Below are 14,560 nucleotides of genomic sequence, written 5' to 3'. Positions count from 1 at the left end.
TTGCTGGATCATACGGTATATTTTCAAGTTTTTGAGGAACCATATTGTTTTTTACAATATTTACAGTGGCTGTACCATTTTACATTCCCACAGATGGTACATGAGTTCCAGTCATTGGTTTCTTAATAACAGCACTTCCTCCTTGGGCCATGGGAAAAAGGTGTGAACATCACAAAAGCGGTCTGGATATAAAAGGCCTTGGGTACCTTACACATCATTCACATTTGGTGATGTTCTTAAGTTGTTGAACTGTAGGAGTTATGCTGAGGACGTAGAGGCGATATATCTTCTACCTCTGATTGGGCTTCTATCAGAGGTGTAAGTCATATGCCTCTCTGGGCCTCAGTTTCCCCATCGGTATATAAAGTGATTGAATTATCAATACATAGTATTAAACATAATTGAGCTTGGAAACTGTTTCTGAGATTGCCTCTATGGTAGCATGCCTTAACAGAGTCAAAAGCTCAACTCAAAAACTGGAGAAATGATTGGAGTAATTGGGAGTCTTTGGCAGGGTCTCAAATTGGAAACTCAAGGATCAGTCAGCCCACAGATGTTTAGCTGATTGAATGAATATTTTTTAAACTATTGATTTTGAATTGCTGTAATTACGGATACAGGAGAGTTTAAAATCATAAAAGAGACTTAAATGTCACTCTATGGTAGCAAATTTGAAAACCTAGAAAAAAGATTTCTCACAAAATGTAAAATACCAAAAATTGACATAGGAAAAGTTGGAAAATTTAAATAAATCAGTTATTATAGAAGAGATTAGAAAAGTAATGAGATTTGATGTTGAAAAGGCATCAGGATGAAATGGCTGCACAACTGAATTTTATCTAACCTTTAAAATACAGATAATTACCATGTTATTTAAATCCTTGCTACTCAAGGTGTGGTCCATGGGCCAGCAGCATCAGCATCCCTGGGAGCTTGTTTGCCCCCATTCCCACCTACTAAACTAAATTCTGCATTTTTTTTTCTAAATAAAAAAATTTATTTATTTATTTTTGGCTGAGTTGGGTCTTCGCTGCTGCGCGCGGGCTTTCCTCTAGTTGCCATGAGCGGGGGCTACTCTTTGTTGCAGTGCGCGGGCTTCTCATTGCGGTGGCTTCTCTTGATGCGGAGCACGGGCTCTAGGTGCACGAGCTTCAGTAGTTGTGGCACGTGCGCTCAGTAGGTGTGGCTCGCGGGCTGTAGAGCACAGGCTCAGCAGTTGTGGCGCACGGGCTTAGTTGCTCCGCGGCATGTGGGATCTTTCTGGACCAGGGCTCGAACCCGTGTCCCCTGCATTGGCAGGCGGATTCTTAACCACTGCGCCACCAGGGAAGTCCTAAATTCTGCATTTTAACAGGAGTTCACTCACCTAGAGAGGTGATGGCATGTATATCAGTGATTAAGAAGCACTGGGAAAAAAAAAAAAAGAAGCACTGGGCTAGGGTAGTGGTTCTCAACCCTGGCTGAATATTGGAATTAACTGAGGAGTTTTAAAAATACTGGCATTTGGGGCTTCCCTGGTGGCGCAGTGGTTGAGAGTCCGCCCGCCGATGCAGGGGACACGGGTTCGTGCCCCGGTCCAGGAAGATCCCACATGCCGCGGAGTGGCTGGGCCCGAGCCATGGCTGCTGGGCCTGCGTGTCCGGAGCCTGTGCTCTGCAACGGGAGAGGCCACGGCAGTGGGAGGCCCGTGTACCGCAAAAAAAAAAAAAAAAAAAAAAAATACTGGCATTTGAATCCCACCCCCAGAGATTCTGATTTAATTAATCAGGTACATTGCCTGGGCATCTGCATTTAAAAATACTCCCCAGATGATTGAAAATCAGAGATTTAAACTGGGCCATAGAACAATATGGAAAGCTTTAAGAAATAAAGCTGACAAAGAATGTACCCATAAAGCAAAAAACAAAATGAAACTATAGACAAATCTCATTTATGATTAAAAATAAAATCCAGTAATGATAAAAATACAGTAAGACCAAGCAGAGTTTATTTCAGGAATACAAACAGTAGTATGCTGGTTTAATAACCAGCTCTCTGGGAAAGATAGATTAAAAAGGCCTGATTTGTAGCATTTGTCAATTCCTGTGGTGTAAATACTCCTACTAAGACTAATTTTAAGCGTAGTTAATTTTAAGCTACCACCATGACCTCAACTGGCTTGAAAATTCCTGAAAATTAAACAACTGGCTCTCACAATCTGATGAGAGCTCGCTGCCTCACACCACTAGAGGTTGATTCAAAGTGAGAAAATCCACCAATGAATCCATTCTGTCAGTACATTAGAGAAGAGTAACACGTGACATTAAAGAATGTCACATCACAAGTGCGCTCAGGATGGGATGTCTCGGGTGGGCTCCATCTCCACACAGGCCCAGGCCGCATCCCTGTGTTGTCTCTCACCTAACTGGCTTCACTCGGGTGCCCGACCCACTGGTCCCTGAAGACATGTGACTTTCTGACACCTGCTTGGCTGCCAGGATGGGCCTAGCCCAGACTTGCTGGGGCCACTATGCCCCTGTGGTCCTGGCAAGGCCCAGGCTTGATCAGGTCCTTTGGAGGTGGGTGATGAAGACGTGACCGTCACCTCTATTCTTCAACGGGCAGATCTGGCAGGGGAAAGTGCACTGCTTCCTAAATCCTCAGACATCCTGCTTCAGACAAGGTTGCCCTTTCCCAACCCTGAAACGAATGGAAGAGAGAAGGCAGGGCCCACCTAATATCCCTGGGAAACGGGATGGGTTTCCTGCCCCTGCAGCGTTCTCCGCTAGTCTTCATGTGGTTCATCTATTCTGCCCTGTGTTTCCTTGCTTCCTTGGCTTAATCATGCCAGTCCATTTCTCCTTCTGGAACTATGAGCCTCTGATATCGTTCTAGTAAATTCCCATTTTATTGAGACACCCAGAGTCCATTTTCATTGCTGCTGAACTATTCCTGGACAATACCATCACTCTTAACTGAGAGGACTGCCTAGTGCGGGAATGCTTATTGGTGTTCATGTCAGCTGTGGTGACAATTACCAAAGTCATTTTCTGGGCCTTGTAATAGGATTCCGTGGCAGTGGGATCATCAGCAGCTTCTGGGTTTGCCAGCTCTTCCAGGTCACCTTGTGGTTTCAGGGATTCCTAAAGAGCTCCTGGAATCACTGGGCTGTGCGCAGTCATTGCCTCTTACGTTCCGGGGAGAACGCTGGCCAGCCTGTGAGCTCTTCCTCCACACACTGCCCTCTCCACCTTGCAGGAACAATGGCGAGAAGCTGGCAGGGATTCTGCCACATGAGCTTGGTTATTCTCAGTGGGACAGGTTTTATTTATTAATCACCAAACAAAGAATGATTGAGCACCTATTAGGGCCACTTTGTGCTGGGGACAGAGCAGTGAATGAGTTGGATGTAAACCCCTAAGCCCTGTATTTCATCAGGGGAAGGGAAAGTGAACAAAAAACAGACTAAAAAAATTTAAAAATGAGGTGATCTTCGGTGGGCATAAGGGTATTGAGAAAGTAAGGATGTAGAGGCACAGAGAGGAGGCGGGAGAGAGCTCAGAAAGTCAGGGAAGGGCATTGTGGGGAAGGAACCGATCTGAGAGCTGAGTGAGGAGGAAGGACCAGCCCTGTGAGGACAGGCGGCAAGAGCTCTGCAGACCCAGGGAGCCGCAGAGGCCATGAGGGGCGTGGGCTTGGAGTGTCCAGGGAGCCAGTGTGCAGTGTTGTTGCGCAGGGCCTGGGTCACCAAGGGGCTGGGTGCTGAGCCCTGAGGCGGTGGGATTCGGCTTCTCATGGAAATAGGGGTGGGGGCTGGGAGGCAGGGAGGTTGATAAGGTCTGATCGGGGCTGGAGAGGTCGCTGCGGCCGCGGTGTGGAGAAGGGACTGGGATGGCGCAGCCAGAGGCAGGACACGGGCTGGGAGGCCAGGGACGCCGGCCGCGGGAAGCCATGGTGACGCCAAGCCGAGCTTAGTCATCTGAGCTCGCTCCTCAAAGACACCTCCACAGTCAGAACCGTTGCTGCAGCCCAGAAACACAGCAGTCACCTGCCAGAACAAAACAACAACAACCCGTATTTATGCTGAAACAATAGTGATTACAGGGCAGTGCCTCTTCAGCCATCCCTGCTGACTCCTGATCGCCCTGACAGCCTACTTCCTGCAGGGGCGGGATCTGCTCGGCCCACCTGCTCTGGCTTTATGGGCCGCTTGATCCCCCCAGGCCTCGGCCACCTCTGCCCGCCTCTCCCCCTGCTAGCGTGGTGGACCTCCACTGCCGACTTGTCATCATGCAGTGTCAGAGGTGCGGGGAGCAGACGGATTTTTGGAAATAAGCGTCACATATTACAAATTATTTGATTGCTTTGACGTAATTTGGTTATTCATCTCCAATCCTTTATCATTCTGGAGGAATGTATCCACTCGTTCCTTTATCCATTTATTCATTCATTCAGTCAACAGGTATTTGTTGAAGCACAACTATATGCCACCTGGCTAGGAGCTGGAGATACTGAGGCAAGGGCACCGAACCCCCCAGGGGCATGGCCACCTGCAGATTTCACTGCCACTGGCTCTTCACTCGGCACCACCACTAACCAGACTTTCAGACCACAGAACTAGACTCTCTCTCTAATAGAAGGAAGGAAATGAAAATTCTCATTTATCATTTACTCTGCGCCAGATACTGTATAAGGTGCATCTACACACCTAACCTTTAGCCCTTGTGACATCCTGTAAAATAGGTTTGATTGTTCCCATGTTTACTGATGAGTATATTGCAGCTAGAAGAGGTGATACTGTCTGCATGCTGTTATATAGCCAGTGAGTAGCAGACCCAGGACTGCAACCAGCTTTACTTGGCTGAAAAACCCATGCTCTTTCCACTTCACCATAGTTAAAACGTAAGGAAGTAGATCAAACTCAAATAAAAGTGGAAAACTTGAGCACGTGCTCAGGCCCTCCTGAGTCAAAGTAGAGTTTGAGGACAAGGAAGTCAGGGGTAATAAAGTCCCAACAGCAACCAAAGAACTGTGAAAACAATAGTAACAAACACAAAGGGACATAATGGAAGAGCCCAACCAGCTGTTTCATGTCACGGAGTGAGTCATCCCTGAAAGACTTCGGAGGAAGATGAGAAAATGGATAGGTTGGGGAATAATTACTCACTTGAACTTACTGCGAGGCAGAGTCCTGCCAGATGCGGTGTATTTAGCATTCAGCTGCCTGAGGAGGTGGGAGGAGAGCTCTCCTGGGACTTCTGGTTAAAGTCAGCCAAATGGTTCCCTCATCTCCGGGTCAGGAAGAGGAGCCCTAGGTGCCTGGGTACTTGCACCCACTGGATTATTGGCAGGCCAGGGGGTAGAAGAAGAAACAGGAGAAAGAGGACAGATTTTTTTTTTTAGGAATGTCCATTTTTCTTAAAAATTTGAGCAAAACCAATGACATTACTCTGATAACAAATGTTAATATATTATGAAAGAGACAGTCAGTTTTACAGGAAATCTGAAGATAACATATTTTCAAGGAAGTTTCATGATCTGTGTGGATCACTTCAAGCTTTGTTCCCAGACTCCTAATGATCCATCATCTTTGCTGGCAAATACTGAGATAGTCCTCACGGGTATCTCAAACCTGTGTCAAATCAACTACCCATGTCCCACCCTCAAATCAGTTTTAACCAACATTAACTGAATTCTCATCCTGGGCTAGATATTCCACTGGGTCCTGTTTAAGATGAACAAGGTATTGTTCATGTAGTAAGCCAGAATATATGCCCACAGACACTATAACATCACGTGTTACTTATGCTATGGTAGAGGCATGTGGAGAGAGTTATGTGCACTTCGAGGAGTGATTAATTTTACCTGGGAGAGAGACCATGGCGGAAGACTTTGCAAAGAAGTTTCATCTGAAGGGAAAGGATTCTGCCATGGGGCCCTTCCTCATTCCAGCAGGGAATTTACTGCCGCTGGGGTGTAAGGAACATGGGAAGCACTGGCCGGGGGTTAGTAAGGTAAATTGTTGGGTTCAGATCATGCAAACCTTGAATGTCATCCTGGGTATCCTAGACTTTATTCCGGAGCCAATGGAGGGCAGGCATTGAAGGGTTTAGAAAGGGTGAGAAATACAATCAAACCTGTGTTTTAGGAAGTTAATGAAGGTGGAGGGTGACTTGGAGGGAAGAGGTCTTGTAATTCAGGTTCTGGAGCCAACCACTGAGGTCTATCCTGAAACCAGCCTCTTGGGCAGCTCAGCCCATTCCTGTCACAGACAGATTTGACACATTTATGGAGCCCATTGCAATGTGTAATCACCCCTATAGGATGAAGTTATGTATTGCTAGGTTACAAGTTGTGGTAACATTTTGATAAATGCATTTCAATATAATTGGTTTCCTTTGTAATCTTATATATTTTCTTTTATGCACTTAAAAATATTGTTTTGGGGACTTCTCTGGTGGTCCAGTGGTTAAGATTCCACACTTCCACTGCAGGGGGCACGGGTTCGATAGCCGGTTGGGGAACTAGGATCCCGCATGCCGTGAGATGTGGTATATTGTTTTGGGAAAGACTCTGTGGACTTCACAGACTGCTAGAAGGGTTCATGGTCAAACGTTCAAAGATACCACATAGACCATCTTCTTTCCTTTCTCCACATGTAGTAACTCCCCAATCAAGCGAGCATTTATCAGACACCTCTCACTGGCTCAGGCCTGTGTCAGAGGCTTTACTCTGAGAATCTGGAGCCAGGCTGCCTGGGCTGGAATCCCGCTGCTGCCTTTTCTAGGCAGCAGAACTTAACTTTCACCTCCCAGTTTCCTCCTCTGTAAATGAGGATAACAGTAGTGCTCACTGCAGGGGGCTGTTGTGAGAATGAGATCAGCTAATGCGTGTAAAGCTCTACACAGTGTCCAGCGTCCTAGTCCCAGACCGCAGTGTGTTTACAGTAGAATTAGGGGGACATGATGACATCAGGTGACACTGCTCAAGAACACAGCCGCTATTTGGTGCGACTCTCATTGTTTTCATTTCTCTTTCCTGGGTCTTCCTAAGGATGACCTGGAAGATTCTGCTAAAAAAAGTAGCAAGTAGTCATAGAATCCCTTTAAAGTCTGTATTTATCTACAATTTGGGTAGCTGTCTTAGTTGAGCTCCCGCCAAAAGTGGACCCTGAGGTAAGGGATTTATGTCAAGTCATCTTTGGGAAGCGATCCCAGGAAAGCAGGGCGGGAAGCGGGGAAGTGAGGGAGAGAAGAGAGCAAAGCTGAAAAGGGGGAGTTAACGAGCAGGTTGCCCATGAGGGCAGTGGGGCCTCAATCCTGCTGCGGCCCCTCTGAGAGACTGTGCAGAACACGCGTCCAGCTGTCCCACTAGGGTGAGGGCCGGTGGGCTCATTCACCAGCTCCTCTCCCTCGTCTCTGAGGCTGGCCTGGGGATCTTGTGTGCCGGCCCAGCCAGCTGCTGTGGCAGAAGCAGCCCGTAGGCGGCCACGTGGGTGCCCGAGGGAAAAGCCAGTGTGTGCGGAGCTGCCTTCCAAAGCCAAGGGGACCACACGGAGGGGTCCAGCTGGTGCTGCTTCAGTGGGGATGGAGAGGGAAACACGCCCTAGTCTGCAAAAGAGACAGGAAACAGATGAGTTTTCCCTTTATTTGATTAAAAATGTTACTGAAGGAGGTTTGATCCCAGCCTGCATCTTTCAACTCCTTCCTGCCCACCCCTTCTTGTCACAGTCTGTGATTTTCACCCGAGGTTCCTAAAGCAATTTTTGTGTGATTTGGTCTTTATGGGTGTGTTTATCAGAAATCCCAGCCACCCACACTTCAAAACCCGCATATTATTGTGTGTAAACTTGTCAGGGATTTGAAGTTGGGGGAGAAGGTTGTGTCATAATATATTCATTATTTTGGTACCTGCTTATTAGCAAAGAAAACTGAGTCCCTGGAGTGATTCTTCTTTGCTGTTGTCTGTTAAACAAACACCGGGACTTACAATGTAAAATCTTAGGACCGTGGGACGTTAGAGTCATCTGGTTAGATTTCAGTATAAGTAGAGCCATAAGAGCTCGCACTTCTTTGAATAAATGAGTGACTGTCACAGTGTTAAATTCCATAAAAAGCAGTTACATCTGCTCAGTTTCCAGATGAGAGACCGTGGATGCTGGGGAGCAAATTTATCATCATTATTTTAAAAAGCAGTAAAGGAAAAGAACTGTAGAATATCACATTTTTATCTATACTGTGAGTACAGTAATGTATGAATTACATAACTTTATGGGCAAGAACAGGAAGGTAAAATGGGGAAATGAATATGGTTTTGCCAACACAGTTCATTTTCTTTTTAAAACAGAAGGAGGAGAGGCCAGCAGTAACCTATCATCAAATCCCAGTGTGACATGAAACTCTCGGTGTCCTTTTATTACCCTCGGCAACTTTCCTAGGCTCAGATCAAATTACTGAGGAACTTCCCCAAATTTCCTACCACCCATTTCTGTCTCCTCTAAAAGTAGGCCAGAAAACCGGAGCTGGCCAGAGGGACACCGCACACACGGATAAACCTGGAAACCAGTAGGCTAAGTGAAAGGAGCCGGACACAGAAGACCACATATTGTTCATCCCATTTATATGAAATTTCTGCAATGAGGAGATGCTATGGATATGGAAAGCAGATCAGCGGTTTCCTAGAGGCTGCTGGGAACAGGGATTGAATATAAAAGAGCAGGAGGAAAATTTCCAGGGTGATGGAGTTGTCCTAAAACTGTATTATGGTGATGGCTGCATAGCTGTGTACGTGTAGTACAATTCATCAGATTACGAATTTTATGATATGTAAATTATACAATAAAGCTGTTTGAGACAGAAAGAGAAGGAGAAAGGGAGGGAGGGAGGGAAGGAGGAAAGCACTGGGAATTGTGCACTGCTACACCATTTCTAAAATGCAAAAAAAGGTTAGACAACAACTTCTGGTTACTGTGGGGCAGAAAAGCTCCCTGCTGGACGAGTTATAACACCTTGACTCGCAAGTAACATCCAGCAGCCCCTGAAAATAAACCTTTACCCCCAACATGCACTCTAGGGGAAAACTGACCTGTTTTGCAAGGGAACTTCAAGACAAACCTCCTGCCCTCCCCTCCAACAGACTGCCTGCCCCTCGGCCCCTTCGGAACAGATGGGCCAGCGCAGCACCGTCCCCTGGAAACACAAGGGGAGCCACGTGTCTGTACTTCTACATTTTCTGGTAGACACATTAAAAAAGAAACAGATGGCATGAACTTTAATAATATATTTTCTTTAACCCAATGTGTTCAAAGTATGATCATTTCAGCATATCATCAATATAAAAATTATTGAGATGTTTTACATTCTTTTTTTTATACTATATCCTCAACATCTGATACGTGTCCAACAGCACATCTCAATTTCGACCAGCTGCATTTTCAAGTGCTGGAAAGCCACAGGTGGCTATTGCCTCGGACAACTCAGGCCTGGAGGCATCCTGTGGATCACGCAGAGACTTCAGATGGTTTGAGGAGAGAATGGTTTCCATGCAGACTTCCACTGCTAATTAAACAAGCAAACAAGGAAAGGTATACGTTGGATTGTATAAAACCCTACTCATCTCTGTGATCCTCATTTTTAAAAAAATTAATTTTTCATATGGTCCTGAAGAATTTTTTAATGTACTCAGGGAGTTTCATTTTCAGGTCTTGGCAGTTAAATCCCTATGGTCAGCACACATGGCAGTGTTTAAAATTAATATTGCAAAGGAGGCATGTTGAGACTAGGAATTATGAAGCAAGGATTTTAGTTAAGATTAAAGGTATGTCCTTTATCAGGAAACTACGTTCTGTCCTCTCAAGGGAACAGCTGTGATGATCTACAGTAATAAGTCTGATTATTGTAATTATTGAACTCTAAATATCAGCCATCTAGAAATGACGACATCACAGACCATCTCAACCTACAGGTTGAAAGGGTCTCAGGTGGGCTCTTTTGGTTTGGCTTGATTAGGGGTGAGATAGAGGTTGTCCAGTTTGGGATAATACAACCAGTTAAAGTACTGTCAAGATTCTTACAATGTATATTCATTGATGGGTTCTAGTCTGCTGTCTCATTACAGGAGAATCTGATTAATTCTACAATATTTGCTGTCCAACTTTGCCAATTCTACTTGGAGCTAACTACCCAGCTCTCTTGTGGAAATAAAAATTATTCTGCTGCTGGAGCACCTGAAAAAATATTTCTTTTCCCAGAAACACAAGAACTACATTTTCTCTGTCAACTCACAGATCCAAATAAGAATAAAGCAACCTCATAAAATCAGCTGGAGGAAGGCAAGTGATTGTTTGATTTCTCAGTTATTGTTGATTGTTCTTGGAAATCCCCCTTCGCTAATGGTGACCTTTTGTTCTGCTCTTCCTTTCCTTGGGTTAAAATTGTGCCCTTGGGATGCAGGTGTGTCCCTATTGGGCTGCTTTTCATCCCTGTCTCCTTCTCCTCATTTCCTGCCATACAAATAGCCCCACAGCCAGGGATGGTCTTGTCATTAGAGCCACGGGCTGATTAGGGGTGTCGTTCCATGGCAGGCCCCTCACACAAATGTGGGGATGGGATAGAGGCCTTCACCCTTGGTCCCTGCAGTTGATCTAGACCACCTCCCCTTCACAAATCTGCTCTGCCCACTTGTTCTCTGACCCTGTAACCTCAATTCAGGCCTCCCAGGCCTCCATGGTCTGCTTGGAACATTTGTCTCTCCCTCAACCCACAGCCTTTTCCATTCACGCCTTCCACACTAGGGCCGGAGATGTGAAATACATCCATGCCCAGGATCAGCCAGGCTCTACTTCCCTGGCCTATGTCAAGAGTCAACCTGGCAGCCTCACTTTGTTACCCCACTTCTTCAGCTTCTGGGACACTCCTCTTCCCAACAGTGCAGCTTCCCTCTTTGTTCTCGTTCAGCAAAGGAGCAACTTTATTTCTGAACATTCAAGATAAACACACTCCCATCATGCTCACTGATGCATGTTTTAGTTTAGGTTCTCCCCCAAACAAACCCTCAGCAGAGACTTGGGTCTTGGGTGCAGGTTGCCTTTTGGGGAGGGGTCCCGGGAGGTAGGAGAGAGGGAGTGGGGTAAGAGGAGAAAAAAGCCAGTAAAGGCTGTGTGCATCCACTGGTTATTGTTGTGGACATCAGGGGCTCCCTGTTGCTGGGGACTCTCCAAGGAATGGTGTAGAATGTCTTCCAGAATTGTACCCCTGAAGAACCAGAGACTGAGGCCACTGACTTTCCATCCACCCCAGTGGTTGAGGGTTGCCCTGGGAATATTAACACCCCCTGTTCTTCGGGCTGCTGGTGTAAGGGCAAAGTGAACTATCGAAGCTTCAAAAAGCCCTGAGGAAGGAGCTCAAGGTGGGTGCTGGTGGTGTGCACAGATAATGTCCCCTCAGCTACAGCTGAAACCCCGGAAGGCCAGAGGGGAAGTGGTTGAGAACAAAAAATCACTGGCTTTTTCACGATCCACCTCACCCCCTCAAAAAAACAAAAACCAAATATGTTTAAATGGAAATGTCCCCACAACCTGATGTAACTTCTGCAGGTGTTTCTTCATTTCAAGAGGATGGAATCCTCAAAGACAGCCAGCTTACACATGGTCAGGTCAGGGCCAAAGCAAGGGCCCTTTCTGCTGGAGGGCCTAGTCTTCTAACTCCTGTCTGTTCTTAAGTTAGATGTGTTTCAGTAACCAAAGTCAGGCCAAAACTGTGGGTCTTCCCTAGCCCTGTCGTCACTCTTCATCAGTCTATAAGAAGCTGACTCAGAGTCACACGGGACTTGGGGACAGAACTTTCCCCTCCTGTGCAAGCCAAGCTGCAAACTGGCCCAAATGGGGACTGCCCTTATTTCCACAGCAGAGCAGTCCCCACGGTGACATCTTCAAATGTAGAGATGACGAGGGGAGAAGTTCCTCGTCTTTGGGGCAACCAAAGCATGTCCAGATGGCTGCTGAGGACTTCAAGTCTGGGAAGAGGAGAGCTTGGGGAGCTTAGCAAGGAGCCCTCGGGTGCTGCCTATGGGAGACACTTAACGTCAGCAGATGACCTTCTAAAGTCTGTGACCTTTGAAGATACACTTGCTTAAAATTACGCTACTAATCACAGGATTCCCAAAGCATCAAGGTCATTCTTAAAACAGACACACAGACAAGCTGGACTGTAGGATAGGATTACCCAGGAGATCTGGGACCCTTCATAGTCATGGCATAGCTTGGCCTTCTTGGTAAGGGTTGGGTGTCCTAATAGATACTGTCCTTCCGCTGCCATTTATTTTACTCAGAATGCGTACACCGACCTTTATTTATATTAGCTTGTTTAATACATGACAGCAAAGTAGATCTATTATCACCAGTTGGCAAATGAGGCCACAGTGGCTTACAGAGGTTAAGGACCCACTCAGGGTCACACAGGCTCATAAGGAGCAGACGTGGGATTCTAAACTGGGTCATGGGCTAAGACAGAAATGTGGCTCGTGTATGATTGTACATACTCCTTTCTATGATCCGGGAAAACAGGCAAGCTAAAAGATCAGCCTGCGCCTCTATAAAATAGGATGGCAAACGGTTCAGAGCTCAGATTTTGGGGTCACATCATCTCTTTGAAGACCCTCAGGGAATAGAATTAGATACAGAATTATCTCTGTGTCTTCTTTACAGTCTGTGATTAAATAGTTTTAAAAAGAACAATAGGTTCTGTGTACATGAATGTGTGAGTGTTTTGTCCTGGATGTTTGTCATAAACTAAATGTTTCCCAGAAAAAAAAAAAAAATTGAAACAAAAATGATCCTTTGTATCCTTCTGCAAGATGCATTTGTGTCCCAATTTCAGAAATCTGCTTATCCTTTGGGCTGCACGTTTATATTTGGCCACAGATTTCAGAAGTTTGTATGAACTAGCTTCCTTGGGAAAGTGAGGAGGGAAGAACTTTGTGTCCCACCCAGCAGAAATGAAACTGCTGGCCTTATGGGTTTGCAGCCTTCTGACAATGGGGAGAAACCCATGAAAATCTACACTCGTCTCTCTGTGGCTGCAAGATTTCTTTTTCATTTTGGTTTTTCTTGAATCTCTATGCATGCATCTCTGTTTTGCTCCGTCCAACTTCCCAATGAACTATCGGGGAGAAATGCCTCATTAGCGTCACAGACAAGTGATGAGCTGGCCCAGAGTAGGCGTTTCATGGAGTCAAAGCTCCACAGCATTGAAAGGGACTTTCAAGGCCACGAGCCTGCAGTGGAAATGCATGTTTTTGACTCATTCGTTAGCAAAACTCGTCAGAAGAGGTCTCTATGTATTTGCTGTCTCCATTGGCCCATATCCCATGTTTTCCTCAATCCTGTCCAGTCAGTGTCCAGGACCCCTACTCACTGAAACAGCTCTGGTCAAGGTTTCAGACAGACCTCCTGTCACCGAATTTGGTGGTCACCTCTCTGTTCACCTGTCCCTCCACCACTCAGTGGCATTCAAGCCAGTGGACCACTCCTTCCCATCATCTCCCAGCTCCCTCCCGCCTTCCCAGACACTCCTTCTTAGTCTCTCCATTGATTTCCATGCCGAAGACTGGCCTCTGGTTCTTGCCCAGCCTAGGGCTCTCTCCACACCACTTCCCAGGAGGTATTTCTTCCTGGCTTCTGGCTTTCAATACTAGCTATTTACGGATGATTCTCAAACTTGGACTCTGAGCTCCAGACTCAAGTGTTTAACTGCTTACATGACTTTGCCTCTTGGATGCCTGACAAACATCTCAAACTTAGTATGTGCAAAACAGAACTCTTGAATGCTCTTTTCACCCAAACTGCTCCTCCCTGAGCCTTTTCTCTTTTTGTTAATGGGACCACCATTGGCCCAGTTGTTTAAGCCAAAACTTAGAAGTCATGTTTGATTGCTCTTTCCTCTCATCTCTGTAGCCAATGGCTCAGCAAGTCCTGTGGGCTTCCTCTTCTCAACCTGTGTGCCAAATTCATCTCTTGGTTTTTCACTCTGTCCTTCCTCATCTGGATGGTTGCCATAGCCTGATACGAGTTTTCCCGCGTTCACTTGTATCCTCCTATAATCCATTCCCAGAGCAGATCTTTTAAAAATGGAGGTCAGATCACGTGACTCACTGGTTTAAAACCCTCCAGTGGCTTCCTGTGACTTAGAATAAAATTCAGATCTCTCACGAAGACATATAAGGCACCCCCTGACTTAGCCCAGGGGTCGGCAAACTTTCCTGTAAAGGGTTGGGTAGTACCTATTTGGGGCTTTGTGAACCGTATGATCTGTGTTGCAACTTCTCAGCTCTGTTGGACCATGACTGCAGCCGTAGACAATACGGCAAACAAACGAGTGTGGCTGGATTCCAAGAAAATTTCATCTACAAAAAACGCAGTGGGTTGGATGTGGCCTGTGGGTCGGATTTGGCCTGTGGGTCACAATTTGCTGACCCCGATCTATTATCCCCTTTCTGCCTTTCCAACCCTGTCGCATACCACTCTGCCCTTCACTGTGGCCAGCCAGGCCAGCTGGGGTAGAAAGCCTCCCGAGACGGCTGCCAC

Source organism: Globicephala melas, chromosome 4 (assembly GCF_963455315.2).
Source record: "Globicephala melas chromosome 4, mGloMel1.2, whole genome shotgun sequence".
Classification (NCBI taxonomy): domain Eukaryota; kingdom Metazoa; phylum Chordata; class Mammalia; order Artiodactyla; family Delphinidae; genus Globicephala; species Globicephala melas.
Note: the sequence above shows the minus strand (reverse complement) of the source record.